General features: G+C 41.7%; 1 long non-coding RNA gene across 1 annotated transcript; it reads right to left on the reverse strand.

The window, feature by feature from the left end:
* Positions 1-275: 275 nt before the first annotated feature.
* Positions 276-21114, reverse strand: LOC135255066 (uncharacterized). The gene is made up of 4 exons (XR_010330059.1): positions 20992-21114; positions 14247-14352; positions 13800-13932; positions 276-1654 (listed from the first exon to the last, which is right to left on the reverse strand). It is a non-coding gene; the product is annotated as an uncharacterized LOC135255066 (long non-coding RNA).
* Positions 21115-21125: the final 11 nt, after the last annotated feature.

The following is a 21125-nucleotide window of genomic DNA, read 5'->3' on the forward strand; positions in this document are numbered from 1 at the left end:
GTAAGGTTGTATATTTATTCAATGTTTAGTCCCAGATATTGACTGTTGAATGACATGGTATCATTTTTGAAAACTTAAAAAATATTTTTATGAATGCCCAGATAGATAATATTGTCCATTGTGTCATGGGTGGGGGGTGTAGTTGCAGATGCATGTGTGTGCTTGTTAAATGAACAACTAGAGCGATGACGGTGGCGCTGCGAAACTCCGTATTCGGCGTAGTTGTCCTGTATCATCTCATGAAACTAAAACAAGAGTCATTCCTGTTATCCGGTAACATTTTGGCTTTATAATTTTTGGGGAAAAATTACATGTTTTTCTTGTTTTTAGCATTCTATAAGAATAGTGACATGTTTAACTAGTAGGAATACATATCGGTCAAGCTCAGGGACTCAAAAATAATAAATAATAATTATGGGTAGATTGTTCAGGAACTGGCATTCCACCCTGTTAGGGACATATACATAGTTATCAAAAAATGTTAATAATGTAAATGTTAAACAATAGTGAGCTTTTCTTGAATAGTATTACATTACATTACAGGCATTTAGCAGACGCTGTTATCCAGAGCGACGTACAACAAGTGTATCAGTTTAAAGTACAGAGGTGCAGAAAAACACACTAGAGTGAAGTAAAGATCATTGTGCCAGAAGTGACCACATAGATCAGGACTCCAACCCTGTAGGGTAACCTGTTCAGCAAATAAACAAAACAATCCTGCCAAGTACAAAACTAGCACTAAAATCACATTTGCCTAATCAGAATCAAACAAAACAATCCTGCCAAATACAAAACTAACGAGATCGCATTAACCTAACTAGGTACATTGAGGTAGAGTAGAGCTAAACTAAAGGCTAGGGAGGGGTGGGGAGAGGTGCAGCCTGTAGACATGAGTCTTTAGTCTGCGCTTGAAGGTAAGTCAGATTCTCTGCTGTACTGACCGCCACGGGAAGGTCATTCCATCAGCGAGGGGCCAGGACAGACAGCAGACGCGAACAGGAAGTACAGACACGAAGAAGGGGAGGTGCCAAGCGTCCAGAGGTGGCAGAAAGAAGAGGTCTGGCTGGTGTGTAGGGTCTGATGATCCTCTGGATGTATCCTGGTGCTGACCCCTTAGCCGCCTGGTATGCAAGCACCAAAGTCTTAAATTTGATGCGAGCCATAACAGGCAGTCAGTGAAGGTGAGTGAGCAAGGGGGTGACATGGGAATGTCTGGGAAGGTTGTAGACCAGACGAGCTGCAGCATTCTGGATGAGCTGCAGGGGTCTGATGGTGGATGCTGGCAGACCAGTCAGCAGCGAGTTGCAGTAGTCCAGGCGGGACAGGACCATCGCTTGAACCAGAAGCTGGGTTGCGTAGGTGGTGAGGAAGGGACGGATTCTCCGGGTGTTGTACAGGAAGAACCTGCACGTTCGACTCACCGCCGCGATGTTCTGGGAGAGGGACAGTCTGTTGTCCATCACCACTCCGATGTTTTTGGCAGTGGGTGATGATGACACTACGGTGTCCCCTAGGGAAATAGAAAAGTCAAGGAGGTTAGAGGATGGAGCAGGAATGAAGATCATCTCTGTCTCTTACCTGGGTCCAGCTTAAGATGGTGGTTATCCATCCAGCTCTGGATGTCCCTCAGGCAAGCAGAGATGCAAGCGGAGACCTGTGAGTCAGAGGGGGGGAAGGAGAGAAAGAGTTGGGTGTCATCGGCATAACAGTGATAAGACAAACCATGGGCAGAGAATAAAGGATAGGGTGTACAGGGAGAACAGGAGGGGACCAAGGACTGAGCCCTGGGGAACTCCTGTGGCAAGGGGGCAAGGTGCCGATACTGCACCAGCCCAGTATATGTCCCTTATGCCATCATAGTATTTTTAATTCTTGAAACAATAACAAAACAATTATTATTATCTCCGCCAGGCGAGAGCCTGGAGGGGATTATGCATTTGGTCGCGCGTGTGTGTGTTTGTGTATCTGTCCGCAGCTAATCTCACATACTACTGGGCCGATCAGCCTAATACTTGCTAAGGTAGCACTTAAGCAGCTACAGTGTGCCATCAGCAGACAACAGACCAAACACCCAGACAATGCCTTTATCATAGGTGGTGATTTCAACCATACTAACCTCAGGATAGTTTTACCTAAATTCCATCAACATGTCTCCTGCCCCACTAGGGGACAAAACACCCTGGACCATCTCTACACTAATATTAAGGACTCATACAAGGCTACTCCCTGCCCCCACCTTGGGCAGTCTGACCACCTCTGCCTGTTCCTGGCCCCAGATTACAAACCCCTCATAAAAAGGGTCAGGCCAGCAGTAAAGACAGTTACTGTCTGGCCAGAGGGCGCAGTCTCTGAACTCCAGGACTGTTTTGACAACACAGACTGGAGTATTTTCACACATTCAGCCACCCCTGGTTCTCATATAGACATTAATGAATATACATCCGCTGTGCTATCCTACATTAACTTTTGCACTGAGGCCGTCACAACAAAAAAATCAATCTGCACCTTTCCGAACCAGAAACCCTGGATGACCAGTAAGGTCCGGCAGCTGCGGAAAGCCTGTGACGCAGCGTTCAAGTCCAGATACTGGCCTACAGCACAGCCAGAGCTGTGGCATCAGAATGGCTAAACATAACTACACCCTACAAATAAAGGACCACTTTCACAGCAACTCCGATTCCCTGCACATGTGGCAAGTCATTCAGACTATCACGGATTACAAAAGCTCCAACACCTGTTCCACTGTCCAGAATGCCTCTCTCCCAGACGAGCTAAATCTTTTCTACGTCCGCTTCGACCAGGACAATACTGACCCAGCTACCAAAACCCCCACCTATCCAGGAGACCAGGTGCTCACTCTGACGATCGCAGAGGTCAGAAGATCACTACACAGACTGAGCACACGGAAGGCTGCCGGCCTGGACGGCATACTGGGACGGGTCCTCCGGGAATGCTCCGACCAGCTGGCTGAGGTCTTCACTACAATATTTAACCTCTCTCTGTCCCAGTCAACAGTCCCCACATGCTCCAGGACCACCTCTACCATCCGCATCCCCAAGAAATCATCACCCACATGTCTGAATGACTACCGACCCACAGCACTCACCCCCATTGCCATGAAGTGCTTTGAGAGACTGGTCCTGGCCCACATCAAAGACACTATCCCCCCCCCCCCCCCCCGACCCATAGCACTCACCGCCATTGCCATGAAGTGCTTTGAGAGACTGGTCCTGGCCCACATCAAAGACACTATCCCCCCCCACACACTCGACCCACATCAGTTCGCCTACCGTCCCAAAAGGCCCACAGAGGACACCATTGCCACCACCCTGCACTCTGCCCTGACCCACCTGGAACACATAAACACATAAATCCGGATGCTGTTCATAGATTACAGCTCTGCTTTTAACACCATCATCCCCTCCAAGCTAACCAGACCCTCCCCAGACACTCCCACGTCACTCCCCTGCTCACTACCCTCCACTGGCTGCCTGTTATAGCTCGCATCAAATTTAAAACATTGGTCCTAGCATACCAGGCAGTCAAGGGATCAGCCCCAGCATACCTCCACAAGATATTCAAACCCTACATGCCAGCCAGATCCCTCCGTTCTGCTACCTCAGGACGCCTAGCACCTCCCCCTCTTCGCACCTGCACTTCCAGAACACGTCTCCTGTCTGTTCTGGCCCCACGATGGTGGAATGACCTCCCCGTGGAGGTCAGAACAGCTGAGACACTGACCCATTTCAAACGACACAAAGACTCACCTCTTCAGGCTGCACCTCTCCCCATCCCTCCCTACCCCCCTGTAAATGACTGTAGCTTAGGGTTGTAACTAGGCAGCTGTTTCGTAGGTGATTTAGGTGCATTAACTGTCTTAACTACTGCTTGTATTTTTTCCATAGACTGCGTTGTTGCCGTTCTCGTTGTTAGTGTTAATCAGTTTAACCTTCAGGGTCCAAGTTGAACTATGCGGTTGTTCCCTGCACTTGGACCGGTACTTCTCTCTAGGGGTTTCGTCATACTTGTTCCTGGTTATGGTTATACACTTTGTTGTACGTCGCTCTGGATAAGAGCGTCTGCCAAATGCCTGTAATGTAATGTAATGTTTCTCTACCCATTTCCCTTATCATTCACCCTGTTACGGTCTGACCCTAGACCAGTTAATAACAGCATGCTCTCCCCGTGTCCGTGTGGGTTTCCTCTGGGTACTCCAGACATGCAGGTAGGCTAATTGGAGACACTCAATTGCCTGTAGGTATGAGTGTGTGAGTGAATGTTGTGAGTGCCCTGTGACAGATTGGCAGCCTGTCCAAGGTGTATTCCTGCCTTTCGCCCAGTGCACACCGGAATGGGCTCCAGCATCTCCCACGGCCCTGCCCAGGATGAGCAAGAATAGATAATGGATAGATTTCATGTGAGAACATTTCTGGAAAAAATTAGGGGAAAATTTGCCTAAAACTTTTGGTAACTTTGATCAATAGGAGTATTTTGCTATACCCCTATTGTTCCATATTGGTCATTTGAGAGAGGTTAGTTTGGCATTTGTAATTATTTAGGCTAGCAGAGTGTCTGTACTCTATTCTAAAACTACGCAATATACATTACATGGCCAAAAGTATGTGGACACTTGACATCCAACATCTTTTCCAAAATGATGGGCATTTATATGGAGTTGGTCCACCCTATGCTGCTAAAAACAACCTCCACTCTTCTGGGAAGGGTTTATACTAGATGGGATTTGCTTCCATTTGTCCAGAAAAGCATTAGTGAGGTAGGGCACTGATTGGGTGATTAGGCCTGAGTCTCAATCAATCAAACTTTATTTATAAAGTACATTTCCGACAGCAGGTGCAACTCAATGTGCTGTACATAAAAAGACAGAAAAAAACAGGGTGATTGAAGGATACAAAAAAAACATTTTGGCCTAAGGACAAAACTAAAATCAAGATAAAAATTAGGGTAAAAGGCAGCAGTAGAGAAAGTGGTGCAACAACAAACACAGCAGACAAACAAGGTCGGATAAATAACAGTAATAATAGTTTAAAATAAATAAAAACATTTTTTTTCAAAACAAATGTATAAAAACAGAAGTACAAATAAAAATAAAAGTATAAAAATAAATCAGGGAGGGTAAGAACCAGGCTAAAACCAGGTAAAAAGCCATGCTAAGAGAAATAAAAGAATTAAAAGAAATAACAACAATAATAATAATAATTGTTAGCTTTCTATTTTATCCCAAAGGTATTGGATGGGGTTGATGTAGAAGAATATGCAGTTTAATTATTGTTATATCCTAACACATACGTGATTAGAAATGTATTATTTTAACAGTCTTCATGTGTAATGACTAACTCCCATATTCTTACCTTCGTGTGAGAAGAGAACATGCACTTCATTAAAATGCATAAATCTCAAGCATGAGATAATCATATGTGATTTAAAGTACTCTATGCAATTCTGTAGATTCAAGACGGTTCCATGAACAGGAGATGGGGCCCCCTCTCTCCCCCTTTCTCTCTGTCATGCTGTGGACTAATTGGGCCCGGTGTCTTATCTTAGTTATGCTAGAAAACTGAAATGTCAAGGTTGGGGGAAAGAAGGTGTCTTTGTGTTAATTATGAAGAAGAGGTAATATCTGGGAAATGTTTTTTTGCAGGAGTGTACGTGTGGCACGTATGTGTGTTAGGAATGTGATTGTATTCTGTAGCATTAAGATTTGCCTTCACTGGAACTAAGGGGCCGAGCCCAAACCATGAAAAACAGCCCTAGACCAAGGGGTGTCAAGATACTTTTGGTCATAATGTAGTTTGCAACTATGCAGTAAACAAGTTGTGTGCATTTGGTCCATGGTCCATCACTAAATCAATGATTATATTTTTGCCACAACAAATTAAATCGCAATACTATCTATGTATATAATATCACAAATATTCACAAAACATTTTAAGGCTGAAAGTGGCTGCTAACCTAACCCCCTCCCCCTCATATACACATTGAGATAACCTGCAAGCAGTCTATAAAACCCCCCTCCTTTCCCCACACACACACAACTGCAGTGTGCAGTTCCTGAGCCTTAACATATAGCTATATTGTGTTTTCTATGGTATGATGATAGCCTTGCAAATTGTTTCGTTCTTTATTTAAATAACTAAATTAGACATTTTGTGGTAAAAAAAATCCTGATACCTTGAATACATCAAAAGAACAATATTGACATTTCTGTATTCATTAGGCTATGAGACTTAAAACACTTCCATTGCCTTTTAAAAAATAGCAGGTCATTTCAACCTTGCTAACTTGGAAACAATTTTATTTTCATGGAAAGCATGCATAACTGCAAAAAATTACTGCAAAAACTGTAAGATGCTTACTTTCACTTTCTATGCTGGTCAATGTCTATAAGCACAAACATAAACAGCACCACCCAAAAGGGCTTTATGATAATCTCTCCCATCAGGGCAGCACTGTTGGGAAGCAGTTCATATTATGTTCCAGATCATAAATTAGTTGAAGTTTTATTGAAAAAAAAAACGCATTACTCTTAGCAACACTATCTTAACCTCCCTTCTATATCTTAAACTAATTTGGGGAAGATAATTATTCTCAATAATCACCGTCGCCATAAGTCTCACTACATGTAGGCTACAGCTACAGTGCATGCACAGACTAATGAACTGCATGCAGGACTCACAAGTAATTGTCTATGTGCGCGCATTGAGAGGTGCATGCGGCATAACTAGCAGTGGTCGAACCCAGAAAGGCAATCCATAGTCTAGATGTGGCAAACACGCCTGCCACAGGCCACCGAAGTGGCTTTCCTTGGGGCCCTCCAGCACAGAGACACAGGGAGAGGATGTTAAAACAGTCCACGTTTATTTGCAAGGGTCGGCAAGATGTTATAGCCGAGGAGCAGATGTTAACACACTGTCATGACAGAGAGGCTCCCCTGTGTGGGTGGGGATGGCAGATTTAACCTGTGCGCAGTGATTACCTCACTACGCACAGGTGCAGCCACTCCTGTTCCTGGGTCCAATTAGCCTGGCCAATTATTAACCAACTATCCAATTGGCCAGGTCTAATTAGCTTGACCCAGGCAGGTGTGGCTGCTTAAACCAGCCATCCCCACACCACATACCCCCAACGCCAAACTGAGGCCAGGGAGAATCCCTGGCCGAAGCCTACTCCCCCCCCAGCACTCCAACCAAGCGAGAAAAAAAAAAAAAAAAACGAAACAAAAAAACCAAGCGCCCTTAACACTTTAAGGGCCCCGGAACAGTCCAGTGCACAGCCGTGACCCTCCCCCGGATGATGAGGCAGCCCTCCCCCCTCCTCCCTCTCGGAGCGCGGGGATTCCTGGGCTGCTCAGCTGGTTGGTGGGGATGTCACCGGCTTGGGCTGTTCCAGGGGCTGTGGTGGGCTGGCTGGGCTGGCTTCCTTGTGGCGCTGGGGACCAGGAACCCTTGCAGGTGTGGTGGCCGCCAGTCGGCTCTGCTGGAAGGCTGGTGCAGGCTTTCCCCTTCACGGGCTCCGGGCAACCCAACCAGGCCAAAACGACGAACCAAAACAACCAACAGACAAGAAAGGAAGCAATACGGCGCGGCCACTGCTTGTGCGCCGCCCGTAGCTGACCCGCCTTCCCGGCCAAGTCCAGCTCACGGCGCGACCACCTCTCGTGCACCGCCCGTAGCTGACCTGCCTTCACGGCCAGGTCCAGCTCCCCAGCGTCCCAGCTGAGGATCGCTTCCTTCCCCTCCGTGGTCATCTCCCGCTCCCCGTTTTTGGCCTGGAGGATCCGCCCAGAGCCCTGTCAGGAACACCGCAGCTGTTCCTCCTCCAGTGTGCTTCCTGGCTGGCCCTCCTGTGCCTCTTTCTTGTGCCGGAGAAGCCCCACGTTGGGCGCCACTGTGGCAAACACGCCTGCCACAGGCCACCGAAGTGGCTTTCCTTGGGGCCCTCCAGCACAGAGACACAGGGAGAGGATGTTAAAACAGTCCACGTTTATTTGCAAGGGTCGGCAAGATGTTATAGCCGAGGAGCAGATGTTAACACACTGTCATGACAGAGAGGCTCCCCTGTGTGGGTGGGGATGGCAGATTTAACCTGTGCGCAGTGATTACCTCACTACGCACAGGTGCAGCCACTCCTGTTCCTGGGTCCAATTAGCCTGGCCAATTATTAACCAATTATCCAATTGGCCAGGTCTAATTAGCTTGACCCAGGCAGGTGTGGCTGCTTAAACCAGCCATCCCCACACCACACTAGACTTTTTGTTTAGGCAAGGATGGGCAACACCAGGCAATGGGGGGGACTGGAAACTGAAAGGGACACTTTTGTTCCAGAGTGGCAAATTGGCTTGAGCTCCTGCACCATTAGGACCTTATGTGTGCATGTTCCAGGCTGGGAGGAACAAAGGACTGGACCTTGCTGCTTGTCTCCCTCTCCCACTGAAGCATGTAGTGCACCCCAGCAGCCCAACTGTGGTATGATGGCAAATAAATAGTTATAAACATTTTTGGTATCACAGAAATTTCAGAAAGATTGTAGCTCACCCTGGGTGCTTGGTCCCTGATATTGCTGCTTGCATGTATATTTATTATTATTATTATTATTATTATTATTATTATTATTATTATTATTATTATTATTAGGGGTCCAAGCAGCAAAGCTGTGGGAACCTTATTGTTTTTGTTCCGATTATTCTCCCCTAAAAGTGTTTGTGCAGCAAAAACCATAAGACCTATGAACATGACACTTCACAACATGGTCCCAAATTCCCCCCACTACTCAGGCCCCAAAACCTGAGGTGCTCTGCCCATTGGATGGCGCTGTAATAATCAAGTTTGCGTTTTGGCTCATATCTCAAGAACAGTGAGGCCTAAATTCAAAATTCTTTCTTCATGTCAATCTCTCAAGTCATGTGCATCTTTGCATGCCCATCTTTGCTCTGGTCTTCTGCTCTAAAAATGTCCAATTGTGTGACTTTTTCTCAATTTTCTCAAAAACCTATACTCAACATCTCGTCAAAAACCGTTGACCCAATTGTCCCAAAACATAGTCAGGATCATCTACAGACTTCACTGATCTTAAGTTGTTAAAGAAATTTTGATATGTCAATCCGTTTCCAATATACGAGCCAATCAATTTTTATCAAAATGCCTAAGTACAATAGATGTCTTGTATCTCGTCAACGCATTGTCTAATTTTCACGAAACTTCACACATACGATATTTATGACATTCTGTGGACGGTCGTACAGACAGACCACTAGGAGGTGCTATAACTAAAAATTGCTTTTATTTCAGTGACAAATTTTCAGAAAAGTTCAAATTTGGTACAGTGGCTCATGGTAACATTTTCTAACTTTTGGGTCAATGACAAATAGTGTTTTCAAAATGAAAAAAAAAAATACTGAGCAAAATGGATTTTAAATACATTCTTAATTCCACAAGAATGTATCCTGTGTATTTATATTTGTTTCATAGCTTTTAAGGTTTTTTTGGCAGTTTTATTCCATTTATAGAAACGGCCACTTCTTTTTGTTATTAAGCACCTCATTTTCCATAGAGAGAAAGAAAAAAACTTTTTTTAACAGTAAAAATTATTTGTATACATTATTTAAAGATTTTCAGTTATATTTCTGATTTAATTTTGCAGTTGCAATGGGAATGGATACATTTAAATGTAAATTTGCTGGTCGCACCACCTGACCATGACCAGTCGTGCCACCTGACATTGTGCTCAATAACAATTCATATTCACAAAATAAAAGAAGGATATGTAAATGCATTTTAATCTGGTGTCATAGTTCTGTGTTCCTGTCTGTGTTTTCCTTGTTGGGCCGCCAGATGGCGGCACTTCTGTTCTGTGTCCTGCTCCCCCTGTTTAATTGTATGATTGTTTCCAATTGTCCAATCATTGTTTTCTGGCTGTCTCGTTTTCCCTTCCCCTTCCGTGGCCTGATTGTTCATGGTGCCCTCCTGTGTCTCGTCAGCGTCTGTCTATTTAAGTTCCCGTCTCCTGGACTCAGGTGCTGGATCCTTGTTGGTTTGTCGGTGTTGTTGGTTATGTCTGGTTGTGTTTGTGCATAAACTCTTATCCCGTTCCTGCCCTATGTGTTCCTGCCATGTTCTGTTCCACGCGCTTTTGGTTTTTGGATTTTCTATGTTTTGTATTTTGAAGTTTCCTTTGTGTTTGAAGAGTAGCCCTGCGAGGCCCTTTGTTCCCTTTTGTTCCTACCCTTTTTGGAGTTGTGTATTTTCCCCTTCTGCATTTGGGTCCGAACCCCCCACACATTCGTGACATCTGGTTTCATTTGGCTTTTATTTGAAACCTGAGCATTTTATACTGGAACTTAATCATACAATTACATTTAATTCAGGCCAGCATTCAAATACTGCACATTCAGCATTCAAAACAATACTGCAACAATTGTAATGTCAATAAGATAACATTTTATCAATGCTTTAAAAATAAAACTGAAACATCAAGTCTCAAGGAACACATTTCAATAATGAGAACTACATTTCATTCAGTTCAGCATTCAAAACAATACTGCACATTCAGCATTTAAAACAATACTGCAACAATGGTAATGTCAATAAGACAACATTTGATCAATGCTTAAAATGAAACATCAAGCTTCATAAAATTTCATATGATGGAACATTGCTTTCAGGAAACACAAAAGACAATACTTTCTGAATACACATAAAACAGTGCAAAAATGTTTGAAAAAAAGGCTTGCTACCTGAAGCTGCTGATTTTACAAGCCTAAAGAAATTCAGTGTATTAGATAAACCATCAAACATTCTTTCAGGCACTTATGGCATTGTGAATTCTTTTTTTTTTTTTTTTCATTCAGGTGTTTCTTTTGAAACTGTCCCAATTTGTACTGTTCAGCTTTGAGTGGCGTGTATTGAGGCGCTCTGGCTCGGAGATACTTCCAGCACATCTGATGTGTAGTAGAATATAATGTCAAGAGGATGAGGCCAAATGAAAGCATTCTTCCCTCCTGACTGCTGCATGCAGCTCACCTCGATTTCATTGCCCACCACCTTGAGGACTTGAGCCCCACAAAAGGTTGACCGTCATACTTCACAAATATGAATTTCCCACTCAGATCATGGGGGTTTTCTTTGGCTTGGGGACTCATGGGAGGGACCTCAGTTGTATTCTGGAAGTCCACTTATGACATTGGCAGATCTCTGGTCTGCTACAGAAACAGGAGATCTCCCTGTGCTGGATTTGGCCAGGTTGTACTGAGGTCACCTGGTGGATTTTTAGTGTTCCTTTCACAGCTGGAACATTGTCTAGAAGAGCCTCATCATATCTCTCAATGTCTTCATCAGAGATCCAGTAGTACTTGATGCTTAACTCTGGGGTCTGCACATCTGTACCTCTTTGAACAGCAGAGTCTGCAATGCGTTTGACAGCCCCACCAACTCCATCAGGAGCCCCTTTGCCATGGGACTTCTCTGAGAAGTTCCACATCACACACTTGATGCCGGAGAGAAATGCTATTGTGCTAAGAAGGTAAAAGTTCTTCTTATTCCTGTACTGTGTGACAGGTCCATCACTCATGACATGCAAAGTTGTGGGGGAGGATTGCACCTCTCCCTCACATCCTTCAGCACCGGCTCTAAGTGGGCCCATATAGCACGTTCATCATGTTGAAGGGATGAAGAGATGGTGGCATATGACTGACATCCATGTGCTTAATAGGCCACACGTGTGAACTGTGGCCTGTTTCCTGCTTCCTCCGAAATAAAAAGCTTGGACTTCACTATTCAGCTTGCATGAAAAACTTTCTGAAAAGTCTACATGAATGAAAACTTCATTCTCCATCAGGGTTTCTTTTAATCCCCTGCCCTCTTCGGCTTGGTGCAACCAGTTGAAGTGATGTTTAGCCAGAAAATTAAGTTTCTGTCAGGACCACTGTCATCAAAGTAGATCTTTATTGACAATAAAGGCAATACAGTTATGTTTGGCGTTTGTTCAGTTTGTTCTGGAGCTCTCCCGCCAACCACGCAGCCTGCATGGATAAGGCCGGGAGGCCAGCAGCCAAACCCCCCTAGAGGGGTACACACAGAACAGATCCAGCAGCAAAGCAAGTTCTTAACACGTAGGGATGGAGCAATACAAATTCTTAACACATAGAAATGGAGAAATGCAAATTCTTCACACATAGGGATGGAGCTGGGGTGGTGGAGGGGATTTACAAAGCAACGTGCAGCAGCTTGCATGCAGGAGGAGCAGCCGAATGAGTAGAGTGAGGCTGTTTAAGTAGACCGCCCTGTTAAGTGAATGTGCTGTGATAGGCGAACATCACTCAGCTGAGCCATCAGCTGATTCAGCCGGAGCGCTTGACTCTCGTGAACTACGCGATGCTCCATTTCTGGTTGAACAGCTCCAATAGATCAGACCATGTTCCACCTTGCGTCGTCTTAGCAAAATTTGCAAATGTTCTCTGTCCATCCGATTTTGTCTCTCATTACCACTGCTGCCATGTAACAGGTACTTCCTCCTGAGGTACTGCCACCTCGATATCATTGTAACTGCACTCCGCACAGATCCGATACATGCACTCCTTGCTTTGTGGATCACATACAATTGAAGTCAGTAGCTCTGAAATGCTGGCAGTTTGCAGCAGACCTTTCTGCTGCAGTTTGTCTACTTAAAGCTTGACATTTTCATGGTCAATGCATGCACGTGTTTTCCGATCTGATGCTTTGGGTGGTGTCATAAAATGGACAAACTGTCTGTATGACAGCAAGAGAGGCTTTTTCATTTCAGAATTAAACTGAACATGGAGCTCAGTGAGGGGTTTAATTAACACTCGCCTCTGGTGTTTGTTTTTGTTTTCAGTTATTGTATCCTTTTTCCCCGATAGTATGCGGCTGTTCTCGTCCCAACAGAGAAATTTAACCACTTCTTCCTTTCTCACCAGGGAAAGTTTCTTTGTACCTCTTGGCTTGTTTCTTTCACTGACTGTTTTTTTGCCTTTCCTTAACCTTTCTATGCACTTCTGCAATTTCTCTGAAGTTTTTTTTGTGGTTGCCAATTCCCTTTTCAGTTTTAGCATTTTCTTCCGTAATTTTGCCTTCTCTTTTTGCAAAATTCTACAGCGTTTCCTGACCTTTCTTTCTTTTTCTGGTGTCGAGGATGCTTGTGGTTGCTCCCCATCCTGCACCTTCATGTTGGAAATAACCTGATCAGGAGGGTTAGGCGGAGCCTCTACTAGAGGAACAACTGGATCACCTGCTGATGAATTCATAGATTCAGGTGTAAAGTTCATTATTTTGTCCAGTGCCCTGTGCTTTTTTTGGTAGTGTAAGGGAAATATGAGAAATTACTGTTTACATATTTACTCGTTTTTATATAACCTTAAGAAATCATTTTAAATGTCTTTTCTGTCTAACTGAGAATTATTAGGAATGCATAGCCCCTCCCGTGTGTTCCTCATTTTCCCCAGAAAACTGTCTCTGTATTTCTCCATTGTTTTTAGTCACTGTGACATGATAGCCTTGAAGAAGTCAGAACGTCTAAACAAGTCTGTATCTCAGAAATCCAATGTTTTTAACCAATCAGAGACAAGCTGCAAAACAGTTTGAGACAGGTTTTGGGAAAATTCCAGAACCCGCCTTTCACCTACTTTTAACTGTATAAAATGAATGTTTTTTCACCTGTTCTGAGAGCTTTCATACAGACGTGTTGTGGCGCTGTGTGAATTCTCCTATTCGGCTGAATAAATATATCTGAACTGAATATTGTGTGCAAGTCTGTTGGACTCTTCTCACCGACTGGGGGAAATTAAGGTAACTTCCACCACAGTAGCTCCTCCACTGCTGCCTTGTTTTTTCTTGTTGTGCCTTGGAGAGCTGACTTACTGGTGTTTTCAGTATTTTCCCCTCATTCTTCCTTTTTTGGTAACTAAAAAAAATACAGAGACAGAGATTCAGGTGACTAACAGCAAAACATGCTTACCAATGAAAATGTAACATACCTATCTCTAAAAAAAGACATAAAGTTTCAGACCCCTGTTATTTAAATCAATCAAAATATATGGGACATAATATTTTATAGTTAAAATATTGAATAGCATGGGTAATAAAAACTATGCTCTACTGTAATACTGCATGTTGCACTGCTATTAAGTATGTATTATCATGTAATAACTGTAGTTACCATGAAAATGAACACTACACCATAGTGAAATATACAGATACACACAATGAACACAATACCTTGCTTTTCTTTTGGCAAGGTACTCTGCCCTTGCAACTGGATCATTTTTTAAACGATCTCTATGCCGTGCTGTTTTTTCCTTGCTTGATAATGGCATCTACAAAACTGAATGAAAAAATAATAACTTAAAGCTGCATTTTTGTCCTTGTACTCAAGGTTATACATACATTTTTTAAATCAAATACACATTTTTATAGTTTTCCAGGGGTCATACCACCTGACATGGTAAGTTGAACCAAACTCACCATTACTCAAAAACATCAAATTATGTAATATTTGTGGGAGAGTTACTAATCTTGCTACTAGATCAGTTGGGGTCTTCTGTGAGATGTCACACCCTGTTACATGGTTTTCTTAAAGGCACAGTACATAAAATGATGGTTTTATGTTGGTCTGACATTTGGAGAAGTCTGACTTCTCCCTGACATTTGGAGAAGTCCATTTTTCAGACAAAATTTTTTTAAGTAATAGAATAGTTTTGAAATAGGACTATTACACTACTTTCCGTCATTTATAAGCAATCTAACATAAAATCATGCCGTATTTGATTTGATTTGATAAGTATTTGATTAGGAATTTTATTAAGAAAACTAACCTTTTCATTGCAGCTTTGTTCTCTGCATGTATGTTCGGATGGGCGCACCACCTGACATTTTGGGACTTTAGAACACCAAAACTCCAAAAATAAATTGAATTTCAATAAAATGAGAAGGGTTTCTCATGAAGGAGATATTATAGTGCAATTTGATATATAACATGTTTTTTTTATTATTGTTTTTAGGAAAATAATGAATTTGGACACACAAAAAATCACGTCATGTCATTGACCCTTTTGTCAAAATATTGCTTTGATAACTTAATCAATGTGGCTGCCAGCAGCCAATCAAAATTCAGCAGCTTCTAATTTCCATTGTGAATGTCCAATCGACATGAAAATTGGTACAGACGTTTATGACATCATGAAGAAGGGGTGTACAACCTTGGAGCAAACGGCCAAAAGGTGGCGCTACAGCAAGGATGTTTACCTTTTAGCCTGTATCTCAGGAATTACTTGACTCAAAATTCCTTTTTCTTATGTTTCCTACAATGGACTTTTATCAATTTGCTTCATAAATTTGACTTTTTACATGTTAGTCTTCCTGCCTATTCACACTGTCTGAAATACCTACTTTTATCATCTCATCCGAGACCGTTTCCAATTCAGTGTGAAACATCTACAGACCATGCTTACCACAAGTTATCAAAGAAAGTTGGATACGTCAAACAGTTTGATTTATTTTCTCAGATTAAATTTTGTCATGAGGCAATGAATTTTAAGCAGGCTAAATAAGCCACTCTGAATGTGTAATCAACATTTTATTTAATATACAGGTGTAGAACATCATAATTGTTAGATGTTTGGTAATAGTTATCATTCATTACCTTTATTATTCATATTTTTCTTAATAAATGTTTACGTTGCTTGGAGCCTTGACAATTCAACAGTTTGAGTGCGTGAATTCGGTAGGTCCGATCAAGGATGCTCCGTGGTGCTGGGGGTTAACCCCACATCATGACATGCCAGAGGACCCCAGGTCAAATCCCGACATAGGCTTGGCCTTCTGAATGACTGGTGAAAGGTAAACCTGCATCAGTGAGCTTACTGTAGCCAGTTTTTTTTTAAAAGCATATGATTTTTTCAAATATCGTCAATTACCAATGTCGTTGCTCCTTTTCCCATTTGACTCCAATGACTGGAATGACTAGGGACTTTCAAATCTAAATCACCAATTTCCAGTCCCAAATCTCCAATCTCTAATTTGCATCAAATTGCACAAAAAGTACACATGTAACCCAAGTACCAAGGCTGAAATGTTACCTCATTATTTAGCCTATGTGTCAAAATTAGCTTTGGTTGAGGGTTCAAATCCTGGTGGTGGTATCGTCAACTGCTTCAAATCTTCATTTGATCTGGATCTGCGCTTGTGTTCATAATGGGCATTCAATTCATAATGTATCTCATGTGTTTCAAAAACTTTTTAGAATTACACACTTTCATATTTTTTGTTCATGCATACTGTACATGCACTCAACACTGACTTTGCCAGTAACTCAGTGAAAAGGAGTTTGTTTCCCAATCCAAAGGTTGAGGGTTCAAACCTTGCCTTTGCCTTACTTCACCTGGTCTTAATGCTAAATCTTCAAGTTCTTGGGCTGACTGTCTCTCGTCATTTCAGCTTGCATTCATGAAAACCACATTTCATTAACAATTAAATAACAAACAAGCATCCAAATGCTCCCAATCTGCTTGGACCCCGATCATTGCGACTTGCGGCTATTATTATTATTATTATTATTATTATTTAATAGTTGATAATGCCGTATAATTTGTACAGTGAATTGGCACATTAGTGGATTTTCACAAAAGCAGAATTCCTCAATCTCCCAGTCTCAATCTCAATTTTGGAATTTGCATCGCAAAACCAACGTCCCTGACAATAATATCCTATTGTTGCTCCATTCAGCAGTAGCGTACTGGTTAAAGCATAGGGTATTGTACATATTTACCGCGGAAACAAGCACTAAATGAGTGCTGCAGTAGACGTAAAGTTGGTTTCATATTGGGATATTCAGATTCCGGCTTCAATAGCTCACGAACGAAATGTCAAATAATCAAACAAACCACAAATTCTGACATTAGATTTTTTGGTAAATAATGTATTGTGACATAATATTAACTACATTGAAACACATCTAGATTCAAGGACTTAAAAACTGAGGAACAGTTAAACCCCAGATAAACATTAAACACCATTTTCCCCATGGCGCGCAGAAACTGCCGCCGTGGGCTGTGCAAGGCAAATTGTGGTCACTCACTCACTCACTCACGGACGACCTTTGAGGGAGGTTTGGTGGGACGCATGCGCAGGTGGTGCTTCATTTAATAGGACGCATGTGCAGGTGGTACGGCAGGACATTTTTAAGCACAGCTTTATTGCCTAACGTTACTTTAGCTAACCCTAGCATGTTTGCGTTTCGCCTACTTTAGTTAACCTCGTTAGCGTGTACGGATGCTATCCTGCATGCATGAGTAGGAGCTAAGGACACACAGCTACAACCACCGATACAGATGTATTGACACACGGAGGACAACAAATAATGTTACAGAGGTGATGACGTGCCATAGCTAGCTAGCTATATAGTATGGAGGGCAAAACCGTGTTTTAGAATGTTGCCAGCAGTGTATGCGTGTGAACTTGACAACACATTTCTCATATAAATCGTAGTTTGTAGCCTTTTTTTAGCTCATTACAGTGGTGGTAGAAGTGACAAGAAGTGGTACTGTGCTGTTAGCCTTTATTGATCACTGTACAAGGTTAATATAAAGTAGCTAGCACAATCTGACACCACTAACCCATAAAAATGTACTGTGAATGGTACTTGCTCAATCGAACGGTAAATGTGAAAAACATTCGATTACAGTCAGTGGCACCAACATTTTCTGTTACACCCTCAATAAACGGAAAAACTCCCAGTAGAAATTGAATTAAATCTTTTAAAGTTATATATTTTCTGAAACAATATCGATTCCGCTTGGCCACGGTGAGTGAAACTACGCGATCTGAGCGTATAGTTTCTATGTAAATTACGTCAAAAGGATTCAACCTTGTTGTTTGCTACCTAAACTTCACAGCACAGTCATTGCCATTATCATGATTGTAGCATGAAGTGTCTATTTTCAAAATCTATCTAAATCATTCACAAATGACCTGGGACTTTGAAGTTATAAGGCGGGATGTATGAAGTCTCCAGTGAAAATATTGACCTGGCTATATCAGTCAGAATTCTGAGAGAACCAACTGCCATATATATGAGCGTGTCAAATTAACCAAAAAATATAGTTCGCCAAGTTGTGCCGTGGGTCTGGACGTGCTTGTTTTCCTTTCAGCTGCATGTGAGGATTGAGTGAATATAGGAGGGTGGTCAGTCTGGCCAACTTGATTCCTTCTGCATTGACTAAAATTAAAGAAAAGATTAATCCATTATTTTAAATATAACTTGACTCTTAACACAGAAATCCAGTAAACATGGTAAATGTTTGTTCTAATTTAACAATTTTGCTTTTTCTGTTACCACAATGCCACACACATATCCTGTAGTATGTCCAGTAGGGGGCCTTCTATTAAGTATTATTGGTTTTAGTGCCATCCTACTGGTGGTTGTGAAGCTATTGAATTTTTTTCCTAAAAAGACAAAAGAAAAATTCCCCAAAATTAAATGAAAGTTTACTTTCCAAATCGTTGTAGTATGCCCAGTAGAAGGCCTTCTATCAAACTGGTAGGTTTGGTGCTGTCCTACAGATGGTTGTGAAGCTACTGAAATTTTTTCCAAATAAAAATTCACCAAAATTAAACAGACGTAATATTTCCAAATCTGTAAGTTGTAGTATGTCTAGTAGGTGGCCATCTATTAAGTATAGTAAGTTTTTGTCCTACTGATGGTTGCAAAGCTATTGAACTTTTTCCCAAATCTGAAGGTTTTAGTATGCCCAGAATGGGGCCTTCTAATAAGTATCGTTGGATTTATTGTTGTCCTACTGACGGTTGCAAAGCTATTGAATTTTTTCCCAAATAAATTCACCAAAATTAAACAGAAGTAACATTCCCAAATCGGAAGTAACATTTCCAAGGGGGCCTTGTATAAAGTATTGTTGGTTTTAGTGTTGATCTACTGACGGCTGCAAAGTTATGGCATGCCAACTAAAAACTTAATTGAAGAAAAACTAAAAAAAAGAAAAGAAAATAATTAACCTAAAGCAATCTAGACCTCTTTAAAGCACTGCAACAGAATCGACTGTCATGGTGGTGCTGTAGGGTAATTGGTAAGGAACTGCCCTTGCATTCGGAAGTTTGCTAGTTAGATTCTCAGGTAGAATGCTTTTGTTTTACACTTGAGCAAGATACTCAACCTGCATTGTTTCTGCTGTATATAACCAACTGTATAAATGTAACAGGGTCAATTGTACAGCAGTAATGTCAAATGTACATTTTTATAATTACTCAAAATTTGTAAATAGTTACCTGATGTTAAGCCTCCAGGGTCAACATGTGGAACCATTGAGACTTGGTTTCTGTGTTCCTACGTGCACTTCCGGGGATTCCCCCTATAAATGAGGTCTTCCACCTCTACCTCTCCCTTTTCAATTATTGTACTACATTGGAGAGGTAAGCAACATAATGGTCTCTTTATTAAATGATATGTATAAGATTACGTGTTAGCTAAATGCACTGTGTAGTATGCTAATATGTTTCCTGTGTTATCTAATTTGTGTAGGAGCCCAAACTAATGTGCATGATTGACCGGAGGAATCCGTTATTTTATATTTGTAACAGAATAAACAGAGATCCGAAGATATTCTGGTCTGGCATTCATTTTATTCGAAACACAACACAGACAAGTTAACCACCACCGGTTACATAAATGTATACAATGTAAATGCTATGTAAAGAGTTGTGTGGTTCAACTGATGGTTGCAAAGCTTTTGAGTTTTTTTCCAAATACAAATTTTCCTAAATTAAACAGTTTAGAAAATTTGTAAATATGTTTGCAGTATGGTTAATAGGAAGTCATCTATTATGTGCGGGCTTTTCTGTTCTCCTATTTGTAGTTGTCAAGCCACTGAAATTATGTTTTGTAATAAAGGTGTACCAAAATTAAACCAATTTTTTTTTTATATGTAAAAGCTGCAGTATTGTCAATGGAGCATGTACTAAGTGGCGGCTTACAATGCTGTCCACCACACAGTTGAAAATCTATTGAATTTTTTTTTTTTTTTTAAACAGCAAATTAAAACATGGCAAGATTTACAAACCTAAAAGCTGTAATGTTGTCAACGGGATGCAGTGCAATGGGTGCTGATTTTAGTGCATCCCATTGCACAATTGAGAATTTATTTAATTTTAGAAAATTGAAAACTTATACAAAATTAAAACCAGCTCATTAAAAACGTAATCAACCAGATGCAAAACGTCCAAACCTAAAATCTGTAGTATGGTCGTCATAAGTTTACCCCACAGTCCAAGGAACGTAAGACCAATTAGTGTTATACACGTTGATCGATGGCTTTGACATCTTGCAACCCCTCAGTTTCTTGTCGCTATACTTTGTAGACGGTCCCTAAACACTCGGTGCGCCGACGGATTTCCATAGAGAGATCAATGTAATTTCTCATTTTCAAAAGCAAATCTGTCGAAAAGCGGTTGTTGTCCATTAAGTAGGTTGCCATGGTTAAGAGTTTAGTGTTAGTATTGTTAGTATCTTATTTGGACGTTTCGTTCGTGAGCTATTGAAGCAGAAAGTCCTAATTTCCCAATATAAAACAAACTTTACCCCAGTACAAAAACGCAAAACCTTTAAATAATTGGTCGGATATTGTCAGGAGTGACACAACAGCGATATTGTATTGAATCCGCGATTTGTCCTAAAACTATCAATTTCCTTGTATGGCGCTGACACTAGTAGGCTATTCTCTACGGGTGACTGGCAGAGAACAGAGACGATCAAGGAACAAGCCCTCATTATTAGCTCTTTACTTTCTCAAGAAAGTTTTAAGGCTCACAAACATCGTGGCAACACGCCAGGTAAAAAGAATGTTTGTAGCCAAATGACCGATTGGTTTCAGTGAGCTGCCAAGCATTGGCTGAGTCGATTTGCATATCTAATATTTATTTAGGTTATTTAAGTCGATTTGCTTGTTGAACTCACCGATTGTAATGTAAACTCTTTACGTTTGCAGCTGTGACTATTGAAGTCCAATAGGGGAAACGATTTGCCTGGCTGTCGTTGATGTGCAGGGGTAAATGTATATTTAATGCTTTCGTATTGTAATAACCGTTCAA

This window comes from Anguilla rostrata, chromosome 1 (assembly GCF_018555375.3).
Source record: "Anguilla rostrata isolate EN2019 chromosome 1, ASM1855537v3, whole genome shotgun sequence".
In the NCBI taxonomy this organism is placed as follows: domain Eukaryota; kingdom Metazoa; phylum Chordata; class Actinopteri; order Anguilliformes; family Anguillidae; genus Anguilla; species Anguilla rostrata.